Source organism: Sus scrofa, chromosome 2 (assembly GCF_000003025.6).
Source record: "Sus scrofa isolate TJ Tabasco breed Duroc chromosome 2, Sscrofa11.1, whole genome shotgun sequence".
Lineage (NCBI taxonomy): Eukaryota > Metazoa > Chordata > Mammalia > Artiodactyla > Suidae > Sus > Sus scrofa.
In genome coordinates this window covers 118540188-118557630 of record NC_010444.4, presented here as the reverse complement: position 1 = coordinate 118557630, position 17443 = coordinate 118540188, and the positions used below count along the sequence as shown (strand labels likewise).

General features: G+C 39.9%; 1 protein-coding gene and 1 pseudogene across 4 annotated transcripts in view; both read right to left on the bottom strand.

Annotated features, from left to right (window-relative positions):
- Window positions 1-17443, bottom strand: part of KCNN2 (potassium calcium-activated channel subfamily N member 2) — a 442972-nt gene that overhangs the window by 324669 nt on the left and 100860 nt on the right. The window lies entirely within an intron of this gene.
- On the bottom strand, window positions 4690-9447 carry LOC110259441 (annotated as a pseudogene).

The following is a 17443-nucleotide window of genomic DNA, read 5'->3' as shown; positions in this document are numbered from 1 at the left end:
GACTCAGATCTCGAGTTGCTGTGGCGTAGGCTATAGCTCCAATTCGACCCCTAGCTGGGAATTTCCATATGCCACAGGTGTGGCCCTAAGAAAGCAGAGAAATAAAAAATAAAGTGATGAGCAAGGCTTAGCAGGGAAGAAGTGAATGTTAAACATTTAAGGTATAGTGTTATAAATGTTTTACATTTTTGATGCAAACTAACAATCCTTTTTTTTTTTTTTTTTTTTTTTTTTTTTTGGCATCTTCTCGCAAAGAATTCCTTCCCTACTACGTTTTAAAGACATTTTTCTACACTTTTTGTTAAGTTTTGAACTTTGGTTTTTCAGTTTGAGATTTTTAATATGGGATTTGCTTTGGTGTGTGCTGTTTCCCAAACTAGTCACTTTTCCTTAAGGATAAGCATTTGCCTCAAAACCATCTTATCCCAACTGATTTGTGATGTCACCTTCAGCTTACTCCATGGTTCCATGTACCTGAGAGTGTCTTTCTGAGCTCTCTATTCTATACCAACGGAATAAATATGGAGGTTTTTAATCTTAGTGAGCCTCAGTTTCATTAATAAAGTGAAGATAAAATTGTACCTATTTCAGAGTTCCCATTGTGGCTCAGAGGGTTAAGGACTCCACTTTTTCTCTGTGAAGATGTGTGTTTGCACCCTGGCCTTGCTCAGTGGGTTAAGGAACCGGCATTGCCACAAACTGTGGCAAAGGTCACAGATACAGCTCTGATTTGATCCCGTCTGGGAAATTCCATATGCTGCATATGCAGCCCAAAAAAGAAAAAATGAAAAAGTAAAAAAAAAAAAAAAAAAAAAAAAAAGAAAAGAAAAGAAAAAAAAGAGAAAAAAGAAAAAAAAATTGTACCTATTTCATAGATTGCAGTGAGAATTAAACGAACCAACCCCAACTGCTTAGAATAGTAACTAAAATATACCAGTTAGATGTTGTAATGGTTAATGTTATGTGTCAATGTGACTAGGCCATGATATGCCCAAACTTACGTGACTGTGTTCTCAAACAAGATCCACATCTGAATTAATAAAGTGAGTAAGGCTGATTGCCCTTCCTACTGTGGGTGACCCAGTCTACTGAAGACCCAAATAGGACTGAAAGGCTGCATAAGAACTTCTGCCCGACCCTGAGAGCTGGGACACAGACCTTTCTCTTTGCTGAGGCTGGAACTGACACCCACAGCCAAGGGAACGACACCCTGGACCCTCCTAGGTCTCCAGCTTGCTAACTGCAACTCTTGGGATTTCTCGGCCTCGGCAATTGTGTGAGTCAATTCATCATAATGAACCCACCCACTCTAACCATTGCCTCCATCATCTTCTGCTCCTTCTCCTTTTCTCTCCTTCTTCTCCACCCCTCTTACCCCAAATTCACATTATATCTTGATGTTTGATAGAGCCAATTTTCTTTCTTCTTTGATATTTTCCTCACTTCCCTAGACCTTCACACTTTCATATGACTTTGGGAGTCAGCTTTTCAATTTCTCAAAAATTCCCGGAGGACTTGAATTAGAAATGCAGCCAGGGGAGTTTCCATCGCAGTGCAGCGGAAACAAACCTGACCAGTATCCATGAGGATGTGGGTTTGATCCCTGGCCTTGTTCAGTGGGTTGGGGATCTGGCATTGCCATGAGCTGTGGTGTAGGTCACAGATGCAGCTCAGATCTGGCGATGCTATGGCTGTGGTGCAGGCCGGCAGATGTAGCTCTGATTTGACTCTTAGCCTGGAAACTTCCATATGCCATGTGTGCAACCCTAACCAGCTCCCCCCCCCTAAAAAAGACAATCAATTCACAGATTTGGAATAATCAAGATTTCACACTACTGAGTCTGACCCCCATGAACAGGTTATATTCTCCCTCCCTTTTTCTTCTTCTGTTATTTTTCCAATTAAATATTTTAATTTTCCACATGGTGAAGTTATAGTTTTCATAAGGTTAATTCCTAGTTACTAGGTTTTTTTTAATATTATGAATAAAATTTTATTTTACAAATTCATTTTCCATCTGTTACAGCATAGGGATTCTGTCGTTTTATATATGGTTCCTGCATTCAACGAGCTTGCTGTGTATTTTATTAGTGTGAATAATTTATTTGGATGGTACTCTGAATGTTGTGTGTTCACATTGTTTATACTGCTGTTGATACCAGAATTGTCTTTTTTTCTATCCTTATACATTTTTATACTCTTATCTCTTGTATTGTTTAAGACTTACAGTAAAACTTTTATACTGGCTATGATCAATGTCCTAGCCTTCTGAGACACAGAAATGTATATGATACAAAGATGTGTTTGCCTTCACTGACTGTACAAGGCATGCTGTAAAAGGTCTGTGTCCATTTGTCTAGTTAATTGCTCTGATCTAAAAAAATCGAGAGGGCCAAATGGTTATAGGCTGGCCTAGGTTAAGTCCCTAAGGTCCCAGGAAGACTGGAGCTGTACTTCCCTAGGTATTTACATTTCAAATGATATAAATGCCAGACCTGAACAGGTCTCTAGGGCTCAAAAGCCAGAGACACCAGCCATTTATCAAGCCTTTGGAAAGACATATTTACATTTCAAAAGGTTAGACTGAGAATCCAGGATCATTTCCATCCCCTCTCAAATAAATAAAAATATATTTCTTCCCTTTTATGAGGGAAGGAGGGGGTTGTCTTACTCCTGTATATGAAAGGAGTAAATTCATTGTTCTCCAGCCCTCGCCTGTGGAGTATCAGGCTACAAGTGTAGATTTGTCTATCTGGCTTGTATTGCTTTTCAACAAGGGGAAGGCTTGGAATGAAAGTAACAGGAGAGGGGATGGGGCTTATTATTTACTAAAGATAAAATAATAATAAATCTGTTTCTCATTCAGAACGCCTCATAGGCCATGCAGTATAAAATTAATAAACATGAATATTAAAAACTCAACAACTCCTATTTTTCTTTTTCTTTTTTTTTTTTTTTTTTTTGTCTTTTGTCTTTTTGTCTGTTGTTGTTGATGTTGTTGTTGCTGTTGTTGCTATATCTTGGGCCGCTCCCGCGGCATATGGAGGTTCCCAGGCTAGGGGTCGAATCGGAGCTGTAGCCACCGGCCTACGCCAGAGCTACAGCAACGCGGGATCCGAGCCGCATCTGCAACCTACACCACAGCTCACGGCAACGCCGGATCGTTAACCCACTGAGCAAGGGCAGGGACCGAACCCGCGACCTCATGGTTCCTAGTTGGATTCGTTAACCACTGCGCCACGACGGGAACTCCAACAACTCCTATTTTTCTTTCTTTCTTTCTTTTTTTTTTTTTTGTCTTTTTAGGGCCACACCCACAGCACATAGAAGTTCCCAGGTTAGAGGTCTGAATCAGAGCTGCAGCTGCCTGCCTACACCACAGCTTACAGCAACACTGGATCCTTAACCCACTGAGCAAGACCAGGGATCAAATCTGTGTCTTCATGGATACTAGCCAGGTTCCTTACCACTGAGCCATGATGGGAACTCCCCTCATATTGTTCTAATGTTAAATACTGTTGCCTTCCTAAGACAAACATTAACTGACTGATGATAATACATCTAATTGTAAACATTTATTTTTATTTTTTTTACAGATGCACCTGCAGCACATGTAAGTTTGAATAAGAGCTGCAGCTGAGGCCTATGCCACAGCCACAGCAACACCAGGTTCTGCTCCGAGCCACATCACTGCAGCTTACAGCAATGCCAGATCCTTACCCCACTGAGCAGGTCAAGGGTCTAACCAACAACCTCAGAGAGACAACATCAAGTTCTTAACCCACTAAGCCACAAGGGGGTGTCCATAATTTTATGGTTAACCAACATTATTTTTACACTTCTGCATCAATGTTCATATGAAGAGACTGTCTTGTGACAACATTTTCCTATAAGGTTTGGTATTATGGCTATATGGGCTTTATAGCTGGTTGGGTACTTTTAGCTTTTTTCCCTGTGATAGCTTGCACAAAATAAAAATCATCTCTCTCAAAGGATTATTTAAAATGTTTTGTAATACCATCTGAGTTTTGTATCTAGGTAGGGGAGGGGAAAGGGCAACTGGTTCAAAATCTTTAGTGCTTTATAGTTGATTTCTTCTCAAGTCAATTTTTATCATTTGTAATTTCCAAATGAGCTGTCCATTTCATTTACACTTTCAAAATTAGGTTTTATAGTAAGTGATAAGATTAATAGTGAATAACCTTTGTAGACTTCCAACTTTAGTACCTAGGCACCTTCCTGGCTTTGCATTGATTTCTGTATCTGGGATCTTCCTTTTTTTTTTTTGTTTTTGAGCTCAGACTTAGTGATTGATTATACTTTATTCAGCATGAATGATTATCTCTTTTATCAGATCACTCACATTGACCAAAAACTGCAATTTATTTTACTTACAACGACTGTTTGTAACCTTTTCTCAGGTCTTTCTTCTAATTTCTGATGAGTTAATGTGAGAATATACTTTTTTTTTTTCTTTTTTTTTTTGCTATTTCTTGCGCCGCTGCCTCGGCATATGGAGGTTCCCAGGCTAGGGGTCGAATCGGAGCTGTAGCCACCGGCCTATGCCAGAGCCACAGCAACGCGGGATCCGAGCCACGTCTGTGACCTACACCACAGCTCACGGCAACGCCGGATCTTTAACCCACCAAGCAAGGCAGAGACGAACCCGCAACCTCATGGTTCCTAGTCGGATTAGTTAACCACTGCGCCACGACGGGAACTCCGAGAATATACTTTAAGTACTATTAAATACAATCTAGCACATTTTGTTTTGGCCACACCCATGGCATGTGGAAGTTCCCAGGCCAGGGACTGAACCAACACCACAGCTGCTACCTGGCTACAGCAATGATCCTTAACCACTGTGCCACCAATGTAGCACTTTTTCATTTGGATTTTTGGGATTGCCATACTGCATCTAAGTTACAAGGACAATCTGATAACACCAAATTGTTAGGCAAAGGACATTTATAAACATGTACTTATTTAGTATATTTGGTCATAGAACTAAACTGTAATTTTCCATTAACAGATGGCATTTAAAGACTGCAGACATGCCACAATTCCTTAGTCAAAGGAAAGAGGAAGGAAACTGACATTTACATTTGCTGGAAACTAAATAATTAATCAACAACAAGAAAAACACAGAGAAATGAACAATATAAATCAGGCTGCATTCATTCTGCTCTAAAAATTTTGGCCTAAGATACAGAGTTCATCTGAACTATCACTACAGAGCAAAATTTGCAATTGTCTCCTTAGTGCAGTGACCATTATACTTTGGCCTGTTCCTAACACAAGGGTCTTCAATCAGATCAAACCAAAAGTCTTACCCAAACCAGCTGATAAGCACCGGATAACATGGCCCTTTTGCTTTGCTCCCTCCTCGCCATTAGTTCAATTCCTTGAATTCTGAGCATTTACCCAAATTTTGGTGATGGACAGAATCTAGATCTCATTTCCCTACTGAATTGATTACTATCTTGTTTTTCAAGACTGTCACATGGTAGTAACAGTATTCACATATAAGAATGAATAGAATCTTATATCTAATAATTACTCTTGGCATTGTTTTAGAAGAGGAAGCTTAGGCCAAGAAAGGTTAAATAACTTGTACTAAGACACATACATGTGGATAGTGTTTGAGCAGGCTCTGAACTTAATTCTATCACTCCTAGTCCTGTGCTGTTTTGCTACTGTTTCACCTTTTGTCCCACTTTTCTTTTTCCTTTTTAACTTCAGCATACTGAATTACCTAGAAGATAGTACAAGATGCTCATGAGAATTAAGAGTCATACTTATTTATCATCAACTATCAATTACTTCCTTCTACAGATATTTTTTACGATGTTTTGATCTAGCTCAGTTACTTTTTTTTGCTACACACTGTGAGGAATTTATCAACATTATTACCAATCTGGTAACATTTTGGGATTTTACCATTTGTATCATCACTTCTGAATTTCTCACCAATCAAAGCATTTCCAAAGGCTCTTGGCAGTCCTGCTCATTAACAGCATTTATGTATCAGCTAGACATTGTTTTTAGAATATTATGGTACTCTGAGACTTTAGTAACAAGGATGAGCCCTTCACCTTTCACAAACCATAGGAAGGAACTAAAACATCTAAGTAACTTAGACTGCTATGGATGTAAGGATAGAGAAGGAAGTGAGTAGCATGATCTAGTGGAAGCAACACTTGATGAAAAGCTAGTGGACCATGTCTAAGACCTAAGTATCATTATCAGAGTGTATATCCTTTGGCATGCTATTTTATTTTTCTAGGACTTGATCCCTAGAGAAGAAAAGTTTAAAATCAATGACCTGATTTTCCACCTTCAAAATCTATAAAAACAAGAGCAAAGTAAACTCAAAAAATGTAGAAAGAAGAGCACACATCAGAAAAAAAAAATCAATGAAAGGCAAAAGAAGAAAACAACAGGAAAAGTTTAAAAACCTGCAAGTAAATTTTTTCAAAAGATCAACAAAAATGTATAAACACCTAGCTGGTTTAATCGATGAAAAGAGGTAGTGCACACAAATTATCAACAACAGTATTGAAAATGGAATTGCAACTACAGATCCCACAGAAATAACAAGATAATATGAGAATATTACAAATAATTTTATGCTTGCTAAAGAATGGTGGTGGTGAAGTTACACTTATGTCTGCAACTTACTTTATAGTCAATGAAAAACACAGTAAGTTGATGGATATATAGAAATATGGATGATGGATACTTATGTGATAACACTAGTTATATTTACTTAAAACCTCTTTTAATCTTTCTGTATGTTTGCAAAAAATTTTCTTTCTCATCATGGGCAACAAACTACACATTTTACTGAAAGAATACTTTGAAAGAAGCACTTATTTAAATTATACTGTGTATCACAACTAGAAAAATGGCTTGAATAGTTCCATTTAGCACTGTTTATAAAGTTCAACCATGTAATATTCTACATTTTACCTGGGGTGTGATGAGTATCAACCTAGACTGAAAGTACCCCAGCTGCCAATTTCCACCACTTCTGAAAAGATCCAGATGTGTGAAAAAGGACTGTCTCCCATACAAAGAACCAATTTCACAAACCTACGAGTAAATACATTTACGTAACTGGAACCTCAGGATGCCAGAGTTGTACTCAGTTAAAAAACCATTCAGCTACCTTTGGTCTTTTAAAAAAGCATACACTGCAATATCCTAAACGCTGTGCATCTCACAATGAAGAGAATGGCCTTGCAGTGCAGAATGAGGAGAATGCTATGTCACCATGAAGAGTAGCATGCTATGGTTTCAAGGAATGTCAGCATCACAGCACTGGATTCTGTGCATCAGGATCAAGGTCACTGCTGCTAGAAGGAGGATGGATAGGGAGAATATAGAGCTCATCCACTTGCGGAGTTGGGTACATGACTACTAGCTGGTCCTGAGGAATGTCTGTGGCAGCTGCTGCAAGATTGGTGATAGATTTACTCTTTACACACTGAAAGTCCACATGCCCACTCTTTCCTTCTTCCTTCTCCCAAGACATTTGAATAAAGGGTCTTTGGACATAGTTGTAAATCACTTCCTGGTGCCCCCTCAGGCCTTTTCTTTACTTTTTCTTCATAAGTAGGATAACCTTCTATTCCCAATCCAATCTTCCTAAGACCCCTCTCCTTCAAAACTGACTTGGCCACATCTCTGTTTTCAATGTACCTAAAAAAAAATCTAAATAATTTTGTGCTCTAAATAATTTGTGAGTATTCTTCTCCCATCTGTGGTGGATATTCTTCATCCCAATCAACCACATTACCGTCTGTAAGTACCACTATGTGGCACATGCATTCCTCACTTTGGGCACTAGCTACCATGGGAGGCAGCATCATTCTTCCAGATAATATTCTGTCTACAAACACCATCACTTGATAACTCATGCAGGAGGGCACTGAGATCTCTACATTTTATAGTACTATATTCAAAAGAGATACAAAGATAGTCACATGCTTCTCTTAGTTCAGGGAGAGATATGCCATCAAGACAATGGATTATTCCTGTTTTATAGTAATCCAGAATAGCTTGAAACTCAGTAGAACCAGTGCCCTCTGCCACTTCATACTACCCTTCTCAATGGGATGTGTAAAGTTATGTTATCTGCCAGACCCAAACATCCTGCCCAATACTGTATTTGGTTGTGCAGTAAAAATGGATGGTCCACAACAAATATGGTGTTATCCACTATCAGCGTCACTCGCTCTGATGTTCTAACATTCTGAGCTCTTTCTTTTTCATTTTCATACACAAACACCACTTCCCCAGATGTCTTACAGTTGCCATCTGAACTTCAGTGACTATTGTTTCTGCTGCTGTTCCCAGCACTGCTACTGGAACCATTTGGAGATGCTTTTTGAGGACGAGGGACTGCTTGGACAAGAGGAATTGTGATCGTTTTCACATTCAGTATGATGCTGCAGTGTTGGAGAAGTAACATTTCTAAGACAAGGAGTGAGCTGGGATTCTGTTCTTTCATGAGATGAGTCTCGTGATCTGTCACTTGACCTTTGTCTATCTCTTGATCTCTCATGTTCCTCACTAGCACCATGCAGACTCATTTTGGTGTGGTCAATGACTCCTTTAGCAGCATGTGAGGGAGCACTTGAATGTTTATAAAGTTTATGAGGTCTACTATGCAAATTCTGATCCCAATTCTCTGGATCACTGGAGTTACTGTTATAAGGCTGAGGCCATCCTGCCATCCCACTTCAATCTTCCTCACACTACTGCTCTGAAAGCACACATGTAGCACCCATAACCTGCAGTCCCTCTTGAGTGTGCAGGCGCAGGCTGGGGCCAGTTCACTTCCGCTCTCTATCCAACTGTCTTTCTATCCACGTGTCTGTGGCGGCAGCCACTATGGTGTCTGCAGCTACCAGAGCTGCCCTGGCAGGTTGCAGGCTGGCTCCTAAGCTCTGTATGTTTGAAAAATTTTTAAGAAAATTTTGGAGAAAATGGTTAAGACTTACTTGACTTGGAACATACAGTAATAAAGTCACTAGCTGATGAGAGCCCTAGCCTTTTATAAAAATACCACCCTGACTCCGTTTACATGTCTCACAGTGTGACTATTTTTTTAAAAGCATGTTTCACACTATTTCTTTTGTTTACTCATCTTAATATTATAGTTTTATCATGTCAACATGAAAATAGTTAGAAAAATAAAATAGTTTTTATTTTCATATGACATAATTATGTACAAAGATAAGAAATCTTATCTAAAAACATATAACTGAGCAGTAAATGTGGGAAATAAGAGGATGTAAGGTCAATGTACAAAGATCAGTCTTATTTTTATATGCTGGAGACAGACAATTAGCAAACAAAATTAAAAATCCATTCCAGGGGAAGAGGACAAGATGGCGGAGGAGTAGGGGGACACGCTTGCCCTCTCCCACAAACACAACAAAAAAAGCACATCTACAGAAGAAATGACTCGCACAGAACAGCAACCAATCGCTGGCAGAGGAACCTAAACTCCAATAATGGCAAGAAGTTCGTGACATCATTGGGCAGAACGGGAGAAAAGAGGAGAGTGAGAGAAGGTGAATCCGAGCGGGACGGGCGCTCCCAAAAAGGGAACTGCGGGGGAGAAAGGGATCCCGCACCCTGGAAAGTCACCTACCGGGCAAAAGATCAAACGAACCAGAGGAATCTCCAGATGTAGAGAAGAGTGTAGCAGTAAGTTGGAGTACGGAAAAGCCGATCAAGAACCCAACGGACCACCTGAACTACGGGCACAGTCACCAAAAATTGAGATGCCTGGGTGGGAGCTGGGCACCGAATCCTCGGCTCCAGAGGTTAGTCCCCAGGAAAGGGCCTGGGGACGCCTGGGTGGGGGCTGCTCACCGAGACCTCGGCTCCAGAGATTAGTCCCCGGGCTAGGGGGGCGGGGAAGAGTGGAAACTGCTTGGGAGGTCTAGAAACCATTTGACGGGGCAGAGACTGCCTGGGAGACTAGAAAACAAAGCTGTCACAGAGTAAGGGAGCAATACTCCAGGGGCGGGGAAGTGGAAAGCCACATCAGAGGGAACCTGGGAGAAGAGCCTGGTCTGCGCCAGTGCTGGGGAGGGGAGAAAAGAAGGGGTGGGTCCCCATAGAATACCCCCCACGCCACAGCAAGCTTACAGGCCCGCTAGCTAGCTGAAAGCTGTGCTTCCCAGTGCATCCCCTCCCCCCACCCCCGCCACGCCCTATGCTCTCGCCGAACCTGGGGCTGCCTGCAATCCAGGAGGGCTGGCCTCAACAATTGCCTGAAGCCTACCACCACAGGGGCTGTCCCTGCACAGGCCTGCTTGCCCTTTGGAGGGTCTACACTTCCACAGAGCAGCACCAAACACTACCAGCCCCCGAGAAAAGGCCTGTAGCCCAGAAAAGCTAGAACAAGCTTAGCCAGGCTGTGAATAGATCGGCCTAACTCTCGGACGGTTTTTCTGAGTCGGGATGCCCTGGGGAGGAGTCTCTTGGGTTTCCAATGGCCCTGCTACCCGCCCAAACCCCCAGGGGATGCTCTAGTGGACCAGCTGCATAGGACTGCCAGCTCCAGGCAGGACCCCCTGCAGCCCAGAAAAGCTGCAACAAGCCTGGCCGAGTTGGGAAAAGATCTCAGATGGTTTTTCTGAGTTGGGCTGCCCTGGGGAGGAGCCTTTTGGGTCTCCAACGGCCCTGCTACCCGCTCAAGCCCCCAGGGGGTGCCCCACTCCCGTGAAATAACTGCTCAGCACCACCAGCCCCCTGGAAGAGCCCCTGCAGCCCAGAAAAGCTGCAACAAGCTCGGCCAGAATGTGAAAAGATCCGTCTACATTCTCAGGCTGTCCTTCTGAGTTGGGCTGCCCTAGGGAAGAGCCTCTTAGGTTCTCAGTGACCCAGATAGCTGCTCCAGCCCCCAGGGGGTGATGCACCCCTGAAGAGCAGCTGCCCAACACCGCCAACCCCCTGCAAGAACCCCACAGCCTAAAAACACCAGAGCAAGCTCTGCATGACCAAGTGAAATCTGCTACCATCGTGGTGTGGACCTCCCAGTCCTGTCTGCCCTCAGGAAGCCCTCCTTTGCTTCAAAGAAACACTGTTAGCCCCATCAACACTCCAGAAAAGCCACACTGCCTCAAAAAAGATTGACCAACAACGCCAGACCTCAGGAAATATTCCAAGGCAGTGACAAGGCAAACACTGCCCGATAACGGAGAGTACAACTCCCTCAGGAGAAAGAAAACAACAAGCAAGATGAAGAAGCTGAGAAACCACCCCCAGTCAAACCAACAGGAGAACTCACCTAAAACAGTCAGCAATGAAACAGATCTCTGCAGTCAGACAGACCTGGAGTTCAAAAGAGAAATAGTGAAAATACTGAAGGAATTAAGAGAAGATATAAACAGTAATGCAGATACCCTCAGAAAGGAACTAGAAAATATAAGGAGGAGCCAAGAAAAACTACAACATTCATTTGCAGAGATGCAAACTGAACTAGGGGCAGTAAAAACCAGAATGAATAATGCAGAAGAACGAATCAGTGATATGGAAGATAGAATAATGGAAATCACTCAATCCGGTCAACAGACAGAAAACCGAATCAAAAAACTGGAAAGCAATATAAGAAACCTATGGGATAATATAAAGTGGGCCAATCTACGCATAATAGGAATTCCAGAAGGAGTAGAAAAAGATGAGGGAATGGAAAATATATTTGAAGAAATTATCGATGGAAACTTCCCAAATCTAAAGGATACTGGATTCAAGATACAAGAAGCACAGAGGGCCCCAAACAAACTGAACCCAAACAGACCCACACCAAGACACATCATAATAAAAATGGCAAAAGTTAGTGATAAAGAGAGGATCCTAAAGGCAGCAAGAGAAAAACAGAATGTTACCTACAAGGGAACCCCCATAAGATGATCAGCTGATTTCTCCACAGAAACACTACAGGCCAGGAGGGAATGGCAAGAGATATTTCAAGTACTAAAAGGAAAAAATATGCAACCTAGAATACTCTATCCAGCAAGAATATCATTTAAAATAGAAGGGGGAATAAAAATTTTTCCCAACAAACAAAAACTTAAAGAATACAGCAACACAAAACCCAGGTTAAAGGAAATATTGAAAGGGCTTCTCTAAACCAAAAAGAAAGGAAGGAAAGGGAAGAAAAAGGAAAAGAAAAAAAAAAAAAGAAGAAGAAGAGGAAGAACTAGGACTGAAGAAACCGCAATAAGAGAGCACTCACCAAATAAGCCAGCATACAGATTTAATCATGAACATGCTTCAAACAAAATAAAATTAAAAAGAAAAAAATAAAAAAGAGTCATCAAAACCATAAAATGTGGGCAAGGGATGTTAGGAGGTAAATAATCCTTTTTGTTTGTATGTATGTCTCTCTTCTTAATTTTAATATAGTAATGAAGTGTTTGAACTTACAGGACCATCAGGCTAAAACACACAATTATGGGAAGGGGTTAGCATACTTAAAAAACAGGGCAACCACAAGCCAAAACCAAATATTGCATTTGCAAAAAATGAAAAAAAAATACACTCAAGCAGATAATAACAGGAGACCATCCAACCAAAAAAAAAAAAGAAAGGAAGAATGGAGAACCATAGAATCAACTGGAACACGAGGATCAAATTGCAATAAATAATCATCTATCAATTATCACCTTAAATGTCAATGGACTGAATGCCCCAATCAAAAGACACAGAGTGGCTGAGTGGATAAAAAGGCAAAAACCTTCAATATGATGCCTACAAGAAACTCACCTTAGGACAAAAGATACATATAGATTGAAAGTGAAAGGGTGGGGAAAAATATTTCACGCCAATAGACATGACAGAAAAGCAGGAGTTGCAATGCTCATATCAGACAAAATAGACTTTAAAACAAAAGACATAAAGAAAGACAAAGAAGGACACTACTTAATGATTAAGGGATCCATCCAAGGAGAGGATGTTACTATCATCAACATATATGCCCCAAATATAGGAGCACCCAGATACATACAACAAATATTAACAGACATAAAGGGAGATATTGATGAGAATACAATCATAGTAGGAGACCTAAATACCCCCTCACATCAATGGACAGATCCTCTAGACAGAAAACCAATAAAGCAACAGAGATCCTAAAGGAAACAATAGAAAAGTTAGACTTCATTGATATCTTCAGGACACTACATCCAAAAAAAGCAGAATACACACTCTTCTCAAATGCTCATGGAACATTCTCAAGAATCGACCACATATTGGGACACAAAGCGAATCTCAATAAATTTAGGAGCATAGCAATTATCTCAAGTATCTTCTCTGACCACAATGCCATGAAATTAGAAATCAACCATGGGAAAAGCAAAGAGAAAAAACCTACTCCATGGAGACTCAACAACATGCTACTAAAAAACAATGGGTCAATGAGGAAATCAAAAGGAAATTAAAAACTACCTTGAAACAAATTATAATGAAGACACAACCTCTCAAAATCTATGGGATGCTGCGAAAGCAGTGCTCAGAGGGAAATTTATAGCAATACAGGCCTTTCTCAAAAAAGAAGAAAGATCCCAAATGGACAACTTAACCCTCCACCTAAATGAATTAGAAAAAGAAGAACAAAAAAGTCCTAAAGTCAGCAGAAGGAAGGAAATTATAAAGATCAAAGAGGAAATCAATAAAATAGAGACTCAAAAAACAATACAGAAATTAATAAAACCAAGAGCTGGTTCTTTGAAAAGGTGAACAAAATTGACAAACCCCTGGCCAGACTCACTAAAAGAGGAGAAAAGAACCCAAATCACCAAAATTAGAAATGAAAAAGGAGAAATCACAACGGATACAGCAGAAATACAAAAACCATAAGAGAATACTATGAACAACTGTATGGCAACAAGTTTGACAATCTGGAAGAAATGGACAATTTTCTAGAATCTTACAGCTGCCAAAACTGAATCAAGCAGAAACAGACCAACTGAACAGACCGATCACTAGAAATGAAATTGAAGAGGTCATAAAATCACTCCCTACAAATAAAAGCCAGGACCAGATGGCTTCACAGGTGAATTCTATCAAACATATAAAGAGGAATTGGTGCCCATCCTCCTTAAACTCTTTCAAAAGGTTGAAGAAGAAGGAATACTCCCAAAGACATTCTATGAGGCCACCATCACCCTCATTCCAAAACCAGACAGAGATACCACCAAAAAAGAAAACTATCGCCCAATATCATTGATGAATATAGATGCAAAAATTCCCAACAAAATCTTAGCCAACCGAATCCAACAACATACCTAAAAAATTATACACCATGACCAGGTTGGGTTCATCCCAGGTTCACAAGGATGGTTCAACATACGCAAATCAATCAGCATCATACACCACATTAACAAAAAAAAAAGTCAAAAATCATATGATCATCTCAATAGACGCAGAAAAAGCATTTGACAAAGTTCAACATTCATTCATGATTAAGACCCTCACCAAAGTGGGTATAGAGGGAACATTCCTGAATATAATCAAAGCCATTTATGATAAACCCGCAGCAAATATAATACTCAATAGGGAAAAACTGAAAGCCTTCTCACTCAAATCTGGAATGAGATGCCCACTCTCACCACTGCTCTTCAACATCGTTTTGGAAGTCCTAGTCACAGCAATTAGACAAACAAAAGAAATCAAAGGCATCCATATAGGAAGAGAAGAGATCAAACTGTCACTGTATGCAGATGACATGATACTATACCTAGAAAACCCTAAGGACTCAACCCCAAAACTCCTTAAACTGATTAATAAATTCAGCGAAGTGGCAGGATATAAGATTAACATTCAGAAGTCAGTTGCATTTCTGTATACCAGCAATGAAACATTAGAAAAGGAATACAAAAACACGATACCTTTTAAAATTGTACCTCACAAAATCAAATACCTCGGAATACACCTGACCAAAGAGGTAAAGGACCTATATGCCGAGAACTATAAAACTTTAATCAAAGAAATCAAAGAAGATGTAAAGAAATGGAAAGATATTCCATGTTCCTGGATTGGGAAAATCAATATTGTAAAAATGGCCATACTACCCAAAGCAATCTACAGATTCAATGCAATCCCTATCAAATTACCCAGGACATTTTTCACAGAACTAGAACAAACAATCCAAACATTTATATGGAACCACAAAAGACCCAGAATCACCAAAGCAATCCTGAGAAACAAAAACCAAGCAGGAGGCATAACTCTCCCAGACTTCAAGAAATACTACAAAGCCACAGTCATCAAAACAGTGTGGTACTGGTATCAAAACAGACATACAGACCAATAGAACAGAATAGAGAATCCGGAAATAAACCCTGACACCTATGGTCAATTAATCTTTGACAAGGGAGGCAAGAACATAAAATGGGAAAAGGAAAGTCTATTCAGCAAGCATTGCTGGGAAACCTGGAGAGCTGCATGCAAAGCAATGAAACGAGAACACACCATCACACCATGCACAAAAATAAACTCCAAATGGCTGAAAGACTTCAATATACGACAGGACACCATCAAACTCCTGGAAGAGAACATAGGCAAAACACTCTCTGACATCAACATCATGAATATTTTCTCAGGGCAGTCTCCCAAAGCAATAGAAATTAGAGCAAAAATAAACCCATGGGACCTCATCAAACTGAAAAGCTTTTGCACAGCAAAGGAAACCCAAAAGAAAACAAAAAGACAACTTACAGAATGGGAGAAAATAGTTTCAAATGATGCAACTGACAAGGGCTTAATCTCTAGAATATATAAGCAACTTATACAACTCAACAGCAAAAAAACCAATCAATCAATGGAAAAATGGGCAAAAGACCTGAATAGACATTTCTCCAAAGAAGATATACAAATGGCCAACAAACACATGAAAAAATGCTCAACATCGCTGATTATAAGAGAAATGCAAATCAAAACTACCATGAGATACCACCTCCCACCAGTCAGAATGGCCATCATTCATAAATCCACAAATAACAAGTGCTGGAGGGGCTGTGGAGAAAAGGGAACCCTCCTGCACTGCTGGTGGGAATGTAAACTGGTACAGCCACTATGGAGAACAGTTTGGAGATACCTTAGAAATCTATACATAGAACTTCCATATGACCCTGCAATCCCACTCTTGGGCATCTATCCGGACAAAACTCTACTTAAAAGAGACACATGCACCCGCATGTTCATTGCAGCACTATTCACAATAGCCAGGACATGGAAACAATCCAAATGTCCATCGACAGAGGATTGGATTTGGAAGAGGTGGTATATATACACAATGGAATACTACTCAGCCATAAAAAAGGCTGACATAATGCCATTTGTAGCAACATGGATGGAACTAGAGACTCTCATACTGAGTGAAATGAGCCAGAAAGACAAAGACAAATACCATATGATATCACTTATAACTGGAATCTAATATCCAGCACAAATGAACATCTCCTCAGAAAAGAAAATCTTGGACTTGGAGAAAAGACTTGTGGCTGCCTGATGGGAGAGGGAGGGAGTGGGAGGGATCGGGAGCTTGGGCTTATCAGACACAACTTAGAATAGATTTAAAAGGAGATCCTGCTGAATAGCATTGAGAACTATGTCTAGATACTCATGTTGCAACAGAAGAAAGGGTGGGGGAAAAAACTGTAATTCAATGTATACATGTAAGGATAACCTGACCCCCTTGCTGTACAGTGGGAAAATAAAATTAAAAAAAAAAATCCATTCCATTTACAATTACATACAAAAACACAAAATATGTAGAAATAAGTTTAAAAATCATGTGTACCTCTAGATATTGTGAGAAAAATTAAAGATGACAAATACACGAAAAAAATATATCATGTTCATAGCTTGGTAAAACCAATGCTATTTCTCCCAATCGATAACCTAACAGATACTGTTCATAGACATTAACAAGTTGATTCAAAATAGATAAAGAAATGCAAAGGACATAAAAATTATTCTGAAAAGAAAAGAAACTAGAGGATACATCAAGTACAAATTCAACATTCTCTGTAAAACATTAGTAATCCAGATGTTGGATAGTCACATATTAAGTAACAAATTGAAAAGGAAGGTACAGAAACAGATGCAGACTTGCATAGTAAAATGATTTTCAGCAGAAATGCCAAAGTAAAGGCCTCTCAACGAATGACATAAGAACAAGTGGATATATGTATTGAAAATTAATCTGGATCTCTACCTCACACCCTACAAAAGTATTCATGATGGCTAATAGATTTAAATTAGAAAATGAAAACTGTAAATTTTAGACAAAAACAGAGGAAAATATCATCTTGAACTGGGAGGAGGCAAAGAAAATTACTTAAGACCAAGAAAGTACTAATCATAAAAGGAGAAAAATCATAAATTACATTTCATCAAATTAAAAACTTATCTAAAG